Source organism: Triticum urartu, chromosome 5 (assembly GCF_003073215.2).
Source record: "Triticum urartu cultivar G1812 chromosome 5, Tu2.1, whole genome shotgun sequence".
NCBI lineage: Eukaryota > Viridiplantae > Streptophyta > Magnoliopsida > Poales > Poaceae > Triticum > Triticum urartu.
This window is the reverse complement of record NC_053026.1, coordinates 323138534-323148167: the sequence shown is the minus strand read 5'-3', so window position 1 is coordinate 323148167 and position 9634 is coordinate 323138534.

The window sequence follows — 9634 nt, the reverse complement described above, 5'->3', positions numbered from 1 at the left end:
CTCGTGATGAATACCCCGCACTGTTTCCTTCTACCTCCTAAATCTCGGGACGAGATTTCTTGTAGTGGAGGAGATTTGTAATGCCCGAATGATCATGCTACAGTAATCCCACGCTAATCATGCCATGACACCTCGGTTACTGTTGCTAACCTCGCAATGATTCGAAACTGTTTCAAATTTAAATTCTAAATAAGTCAAACGACAAAAGTTTTCAAAATATTAAACAAAAATGTTCGGTGTGTGACTAATATTGCAAGGGTAATTATCGTAAAGAAAACACATTTTTATAAAATGCCTAAATGACTTAAAATGAAATAAAACAGAGAGAAAATAAATAAAAGAAAGAAAATGCAAAAGGGGAAAACAAACAGAAAAAAGAGGAGAAAGCCCCCCCGGCCCCTTGGGCTTCGGCCCATCAGGCCACAGCCGATTCGGCAGGCCCACCCCGCCGCGCCCTTATCCTCCCACGAACCCAAACCCTAACTTACCCCCCCCCCCCCCCCCCCCCCCCCCCCCCCCCCCCCCCCCCCCCCCCCCCCCGCTGGATCTGGATCGGGGAATCCCGATCCCCTCGCCCTTCTCCCTCGCGCGCCCATCGCCGCCTAGACGCGCCGGCGACCGGAGCTCCCTCGCCGGCCTGCTTCCCCTTCCCCACCGGACTGCTCCTCTCCGCCACTCGTCCCCGTCGACCTCCCCGACCTCCACCGAGCACGTTGCCCCGTCCCTACTCCGCCCCGTGAGCTTCCCCCTCTCCTCCCCTGTCTTCCACGCGCACGCTGCCGCGCACCGCGACTCCCGCCCGCTGCCATCGACCGCAGCGCTGCTGCCGCTGCCCCCCACGGCCTTGCCCCGGCGCGCGCCTCCTCCCCTGCTGCTGCAGCTGCTTGCCCGCGCTGTCGCCTGGGCCGTGCCGCCACCGCCATCGCCGCGCCGCGTCGCGCGTGCCCTGCAGCGCCCCCCGCCACCGTTGTTGCTTCGCTGCGCCGACGGCCCCCTCCTCGCCGGCCCCGCTGCTCGCCCGCCTGCGCCGCCGCGCGCCTCCAGCAGCCCCCGTGCTAAGCCCGCCGCCCTGAACTCTGGCCTCGCCCCGCCGCTCCCTGCGGGCGAGCGCTCGCACAGGCGCCCGTAGCGCCCGCTAACCCGCAACGGCCCCCAGGGCCAATGACACATGGGGCCCAGCCCAGAACGTTTAATAAAAAAAAGAGATTTAAAAAAACTAAAAAAAATAAAAACATTAATTAATTAATTAATTAACTAACTTAATTAATCCTAATTAGATTAGCCTAATTAACTAGTTTCACCTAATTAATTTTGATTAAATAACTAACAGTGAATGACATGCGGGACCCACACGTCAGTTGACCCAGTCAACGCCCTGTTGACTGCTGGCGTCATGCTGACGTCATGATGACGTCAGCATGCACTATTCTGGATAATGTTGTTTTAAAATAATTAATTAAATTCCAGAAATTAGTAAAATCTTTAGAAAATCATATCTTTTAATCCGTAACTCGGATTAAATTATTTTCAACATGAAAGTTGCTCAGAACGACGAGACAAATCCGAATACGCAGCCCGTTCGCCCGCCACGCATCCCTAGCATAGCGAACACGCAACTTTCCCCCTCCGTTTCATCTGTCCGAAAACGCGAAACACCGGGGATACTTTCCCGGATGTTTCCCCCCTTCACCGGTATCACCTCATACCGCGATAGGGCACCCCTAGCACCGATACTTGTCATGTCATGCATCGCTATGCATCTGTTTGCTTAAATATTTATTGTTTCTCCCCCCTCTTCTCTCGCTAGACACCGAGACCGACGCCGCTGCTACCCAGTACGACTACGGTGTTGACGACCCCTCTCTCTTGCCAGAGCAACCAGGCAAGCCCCCCCTTTGATCACCAGATATCGCCTACTCTTCTCTATACTGCTTGCATTAGAGTAGTGTAGCATGTTACTGCTTTCCATTATTCCTATCCTGATGCATAGCCTGTCATTGCTACTACTGTTGTTACAATTACCTGCTATCCTACTGCTTAGTATAGGATGCTAGTGTTCCATCAGTGGCTCTACACTCTTGTCCGTCTGCCATGCTATACTACTGGGCCGTGATCACTTCGGGAGGTGATCACGGGCATATACTATATACTTTACACAGTTACATTACTTATGATACTGTTCGGAGATGGGGGCTGAAGGGGCAGGTGGCTCCATCCCGGTAGAGGTGGGCCTGGGTTCCCGACGGCCCCCGAATGTTACTTTGTGGCCGAGCGACAGGGCAGGTTGAGACCACCTAGGAGAGAGGTGGGCCTGGCCCTGGTCGGCGTTCGCAAATACTTAACACATTTAACGAGATCTTGGTATTTGATCTGAGTCTGGCTACTGGCCTATACGCACTAACCATCTACGCGGGGACAGTTATGGGCACTCGACGTCGTGGTATCAGCCAAAGCCTTCGTGACGTCAGCGACTGAGTGGCGCGCGCCGGATTGGACCGTAAGCCTGCTCTTGTATTAAGGGGGCTAGTTCTGCTTCCGGCCGCGTTCGCAACGTGCAGGTGTGCAAAGGGCGATGGGCCCAGACCCCTGCGCCATAGTATTTAGACCGGCGTGCTGACCTCTCTGTTGTGTCTAGGTAGGGCTGCGACGTGTTGATCTTCCGAGGCCGGGCATGAGCCAGGAAAGTGTGTCCGGCCAAATGGGATCGAGCGTGTTGGGATATGTGGTGCACCCCTGCAGGGAAGTTAATCTATTCGAATAGCCGTGATCTTCGGTAACAGGACGACTTGGAGTTGTACCTTGACCTTATGACAACTAGAACCAGATACTTAATAAAACACACCCTTCCAAGTGCCAGATACAACCGGTGATCGCTCTCTCACAGGGCGACGAGGGGAGGATCATCGGTTAGGGTTATGCTATGCGATGCTACTTGGAGGACTTCAGTCTACTCTCTTCTACATGCTGCAAGATGGAGGTGGCCAGAAGCGTAGTCTTCGACAGGATTAGCTATCCCCATCTTATTCTGGCTTTCTGCAGTTCAGTCCACCGATATGGCCCTTTACACATTTACCCATGCATATGTAGTGTAGCTCCTTGCTTGCGAGTACTTTGGATGAGTACTCACGGTTGCTTTCTCCTTCCTTTCCCTCTATCCCTTCTACCTGGTTGTCGCAACCAGATGTTGGAGCCCAGGAGCCAGACGCCACCGTCGACGACGACTCCTACTACACCGGAGGTGCCTACTACTATGTGCTGCCCGCTGATGACGACCAGGAGTAGTTAGGAGGATCCCAGGCAGGAGGCTTGCACCTCTTTCGATCTGTATCCCAGTTTGTGCTAGCCATCTTATGGCAACTTGTTTAACTTATGTCTGTACTCAGATATTGTTGCTTCTGCTGACTCGTCTATGATTGAGCTCTTGTATTCGAGCCCTCGAGGCCCCTGGCTTGTAATATGATGCTTGTATGACTTATTTTATTTGTAGAGTTGTGTTGTGATATCTTCCCGTGAGTCCCTGATCTTGATCGTACATGTTTGCGTGTATGATTAGTGTACGATTAAATCGGGGGCATCACACCTCCCCCTCCCCACCACCTTCCACCCACCATCATGAATGCGCTCCGGAGGGTCGAACGACCTTGAATGCGCCTGGGCAGGAGCGGGATCCCAGGGCTTCGCCACGATGATGGACTGCAGCCTTTGAGCAGCGCCACAGTCACCCGCAGGCCTGCCCCACGCCGCAGGCCTTGAGAGCTCGTCAGAGCTCGCCGGATCTGCGGATGCAGCGGCCCCAGCAGGCGAGAGCAGGGCCTCCAAGAAGGAGACCAAGGGGGGGGGCGAGAGCGGGGCGGACTGCGGGAGCATGGGGCTAGCCGATGCCGGGGCGGCCAACGAGGACATGGGATGCGCCGGCGAGGAGGCGACGCCCGGTCTGTGATCCGGGGATATCTGAATTTCACATGCCATTTAGGAAAATAAAAATTATAGTGAAGACTTGATGGACGAGGAGGAAAATGAGCAGCCCTTTGCTGATGCCTGAGGTGTTGGTTACGGAGAAGGGAGAAGATGATGATAGGGGATCTGGGTGAGGAGCAGCGCGATTATATAAATTGGGTTGACGCCTCGATCCTGGTCCTGATGATACACATGGTTGGTCCAGGAAATGCTACCACGACCCTAGACCGTAGAGGACTAACATTTGTTATAGCATTAATTGTGCACAGGAGGGAGCCAGTGTTAAACATTGTACTTTGCGTATATACACGGTGTATGTATAAACCGTGTATATCACGCTGTATGTGTGCGTGCGTGTGTATCAAGTCAGGCTGTTGGGGCGGTAGGATCGATCTCCTCTCCTTGTAGTTATCCTGTAGATAATGAGATCGATCCTAACCTCCTCTAACCTCCTGCGCCTTGTATCTCTTCGGCCTTGAGCCCTATTTAACACGTACGCGTCCCTGCCTAAGCTGGCATACGCTTAACCTAATTAATCACATGGTATACAGAGCCATCCCTCTTCACCGCATCTAGCCATGTCGAGTTCTTCGTCTTCCGTCGCCATGACTGCACCCTCAATCGCTGCTCTCGGCCACACCATCACCGAGAAGCTCACGCGCGAGAACTTTCTCGTGTGGAGGGCGCAAGTCCTGCCGCACATCAAGGCGGCAGGGATGACCGGCTACATCGACGGCTCCATCAAGGAGACTGCCGCTGAGATCACCATGGAGAAAGAAGTCTCCGGCAAGAAGGTGGTCACCGCCGCAGCCAACCCCGAGCACACCATATGGGTCACCCAGGACCAGCAGGTTCTCACTTTTTGATCGCATCGCTGTCTCAAGAAGTATTGATGCAGGACAGCACATGTACTACCACGGCGACGCTCTGGGCTGGGCTCCTGCAGAGCTTCTCGCCACAATCCAGGGCGCGGGTGATCCAGCTCCGCTCACAGCTCGAGCATACCCGCAAGGGCGACCTTTCGGCGGCGGCCTACTTCACCAAGATGAAAGGCATCGCCGACGAACTTGCAGCCGCCGGCAAGCCGCTTGATGAGGATGATGTGGTCGACCACATCATCCAAGGCCTTCTCCATGAGCCTGACTACAGTGGGTTCATCTCTGCCATCTCCACGCGCACGACGACCGGCAGCTGATCGGCCTCAACGAGCTCTTCTCGCTGCTGCTCTCAACGAAGGCCCGCATCGCCGCCCAGACCGCCTCCTACTCCGCGAACCTTGCGGCCAGGGGCGGTGGCCGCGGCAGCGGAAACTACAGTCGCTCTGGTGGCGGCAACAGCAGTGGCTCCCGCGGCTTCAACAACAACAACGCGGGTGGCCAGCGCTACCCCGACAACTCTGGCAACGGCGCACCGCGACAAGGTGGCGGTGACCGCGAGAAGTGTCAGATCTACAAGATGGAAGGGCATGGAGCTTGGCGCTGCAGAAAGTGCTATGATCGCAACTACAACAACAACGTCCGCAACCCTGCGGGCGGAGGTGGTGGTGGAGGAAACCGTTCGACCAATGCTGTTCACTCCTATGGAGTGGACACAAATTGGTACCTCGACACCGGAGCAACCGATCACGTGACAGGAGAGCTTGAAAAGCTTGCTGTTCGGGATTGGTACACTGGCACTGAACAAATCCACACTGCGAGTGGTCAAGGTATGGACATTGCTCACATCGGTCACTCGGTTCTCACTACCCCTCATGGCTCTCTCAAACTAAATAACATCATCCATGCACCAGAATCAGATCAAAGTTTACTTTCCGCCTACAAGCTTATTCGTGATAACCATGCCTTCCTTGAAGTTTACCCTGAAATTTTCTTTGTTAAGGATCGAGCCACCCGGAAAACCGTTCTTCAAAGCAAGAGTAAGGGCCGTTTGTTCCCTGTTTCTGGCCGCCATGATGCTCCTTCTCGTCAAGCTCTCAGTGTGATCAAGCCATCCACCTCAAGATGGCACAAGCGCCTAGGGCATCCTGCCTTTCCGGTGGTCCAGAAAATTCTTCGAGACTTTAGTCTTCCAGTTTCCAGTAAAAGGGATCATCTCCTTGTGTGTGATTCATGTCAGATGGCCAAGAATCATCAACTCCCTTATTCTCGTTCCACTAGTGAATCTAAGGCTCCTTTAGAGCTAGTTTTTTCAGATGTGTGGGGTCCTGGACCCGTTTCTGTTGGCAGACAAAAGTACTATGTTAGCTTTATTGATGATTTCAGCAAGTTTAGTTGGATCTATTTGCTTAAAAATAAGTCTGATGTATTTGCCAAGTTTCATCTTTTCCAGCAACATGTTGAACGTCCCTTTGATCACAAAATTCTTGCCATGCAAACGGACTGGGGTGGTGAATATAAAAAACTCCACTCTTTCTTTGAGCGCATAGGTATCACTCATCATGTTTTCTGTCCACACGCTCACCAACAGAACGGCTCCGCTGAAAGAAAACATAGGCACATAGTGGAGGTGGGTCTCTCCCTCCTTGCGCATGCCTACATGCCACTCAAGTTTTGGGACGAAGCGTTCCTCACGGTCGTGTATCTCATCAATTGTGTTCCTAGTCAAGTCATTAATAATCAAACCCCCCTTGAACGTCTTTTTGGCACCAAACCAAACTACACATTTCTTCGCATCTTTGGTTGTGCCGTTTGGCCAAATCTACGTCCTTTTAATAAGCACAAGCTCGAGTTCCGTTCAAAATAGTGTGTATTTCTGGGGTACAGTAGCCTTCATAAGGGCTACAAGTGCTTGGATGTTGCTACTGGACGTGTCTATGTTTCTCGCGATGTGGTTTTTGATGAACAAGTGTTTCCTTTTGCCAAACTCCACCCCAATGTCGGTGCTCAACTTCGCAAAGAGCTTGTTCTTCTACCCGCCCATCTCCTCCCATCACCAAACTTTCTCCCCGGGGGTGTAGTAGATCCTGCTGACCATGTGTTAATGTCTCATGACTCCATTGATCAAAACTCTGCTGAAAGTGTGCAGGAATATAATGAAGCAACAGGAGAAAACTCATATGATTTTATGTCAGGATCCGCCGCTACAGCACACGTTGCAGAAGATCCGGACGGCGATCCCGGAGCTGATCTGGGCGGGATCTCCTCGGGATCAGCCTCGTCAGGCGTACTAGGCGGGCCAGGCGCATCGCCTCTGGGATCCGCGCCGGTGTCAGCCAGGCGGGCTGCACCTGCGGCCGGATCTGGTGGGCCAGGCGCACATGGCCCTGGTCGGCCTTTGTCGCATCCGCGGGTCGCACCCGTGGCGGGGCCAGGCGGGCCCTCTGCGTGCGGCTCCGGTCGGCTGCCGCCCGACCAGCCGCTGGAGCCCAGTCCAGACGCGCCAAGTGGCCGCTTCGGGGAGGCGGCTCCTTCCTCGTCCGCTGATTCGCCGCTGCCGTCCCAGGAGCCACAACTGGAGTTCCCTTCTGGATCTTCTGTGGACTCTGGATCGGTTGTGTCTTCTTCCTCCAATCGACTCCAGCAACGTGCTTTACAACCTGCTCTGCCGCCACCTGCACGCTCCCACACCAGGTCCCAAAATGGTATTGTTCAGCCTAAAATCTATAAAGATGGTTGTGTTCGTTGGGGTTCTTTTTGTGCCACAGGAGAACCGCAGAGTCTGGGAGAAGCATTAGGTGAACGCCAATGGAAGGAGGCCATGGATGAGGAATATGATGCTCTTATGAAAAACAAGACGTGGCGTTTGGTTCCACCTGTCAAGGGGAGGAATCTCATTGACTACAAGTGGGTCTATAAGGTCAAGCACAAATCTGATGGCACTATTGACAGGTACAAGGCACGTTTAGTTGCCAAAGGTTTCAAGCAAAGGTATGGGCTTGATTACGAGGACACATTTAGTCCTGTAGTAAAAGCAGCTACTATCAGAATAATTCTTTCAGTTGCAGTCTCTAGAAACTGGTGTATTCGATAGCCAGATGTCAAGAACGCGTTCTTGCATGGTGTTCTTGAAGAGGAAGTGTTCACGAAGCAACCTCCTGGGTATGAAAACTCCAGATTTCCACGTCATGTTTGTAAGCTTGAAAAGGCACTGTATGGGCTGAAACAGGCACCTAGAGCTTGGTACTCTCGGTTATCTTCAAAGTTGCAATCTCTGGGGTTCTCTCCATCTAAGGGAGACACCTCGTTGTTCTTTTATCATAGGCATGGGATAACCATTTATATGCTCATTTATGTTGATGATATTATTGTTACAAGTTCCTCATCTCAAGCAGTTGAAGCTCTCCTCATGGACTTGAGAAAGGACTTTGCACTAAAGGATCTGGGCAGTCTGCATTTCTTTCTTGGCATTGAGGTAAAACATGTACCAAGTGGAATTGTGTTGTCACAGGAAAAAAATGTACAAGAAATACTTCAGAGGATGGGCATGAAGACATGTAAGCCATCACCTACACCTTTGTCTGTCTCTGAAAAGTTATCCCTTCATGATGGAGAGGCACTTGGGGCAGAGGATGTCACCAGGTATAGAAGTATTATAGGAGCATTGCAATACCTGACTTTGACTAGGCCAGATATTTCATACTTAGTAAACAAAGTTTGTCAATTTTTACATGCTCCTACTAGTGTCCATTGGACAGCTGTCAAAAGAATACTTCGATACCTTCAAGGAACCAAAGGTCATGGTTTAAAATTTGGAAAGTCAGATTCTATGTTAGTTAGTGCCTTTTCAGATGCAGACTGGGCAGGCTGTCCTGATGACAGGAGGTCCACATGAGGCTTTGCAGTATTCCTTGGAGGTAACTTGATATCCTGGTGCGCTTGCAAGCAACCTACTGTTTCTCAGTCCAGTACAGAAGTTGAGTACATGGCATTAGCCAATGCTACTGCTGAAATTATTTGGGTCCAAAATTTGCTGACAACACTGGGTGTTCATCATCCAAAAGCTGCATCACTTTGGTGTGATAATCTTGGTGCCACATATCTATCTGCTAATCCTATATTTCATGTCAGGACAAAACATATTGAAATTGACTATCATTTTGTTCGTGAATGGGTGGCTGAAAAGTTGTTGAATATAAGGTTTATACCCACTGATGATCAAGTTGCAGACGGATTCACTAAGCCACTTACTTTTCACCAGCTGAAGGCATTCAAACACAATCTCAACTTGGATAGTTGTGATTGAGGGGGAGTGTTAAACATTGTACTTTGCGTGTATACACGGTGTATGTATAAACCATGTATATCACGCCGTATGTGTGCGTGCATGTGTATCAAGTCAGGCTGTTGGGGCGGTAGGATCGATCTCCTCTCCTTGTAGTTATCCTGTAGATAATGAGATCGATCTTAACCTCCTCTAACCTCCTGCGCCTTGTATCTCTTCGGCCTTGAGCCCTATTTAACACGTACGCGTCCCTGCCTAAGCTGGCATACACTTAACCTAATTCTTCACAGCCAGAACAACTGTTCATATATTCCAACCAAAAGCAATACGCCTAGTTATACAGCCGCAGGCCCAGATCCCTATGCAAACCACAGGTCTAGATAATATGAGCATATAATCGTATGAGCCATATTGAATTTTCGCTAGTCACCACACATCTTTGATGTGGGTTAGGATCCTCTACAGTACTGTAGGGTGCAGTACAGTCACTGCCATATGGGACCCAGCCCCATATGTG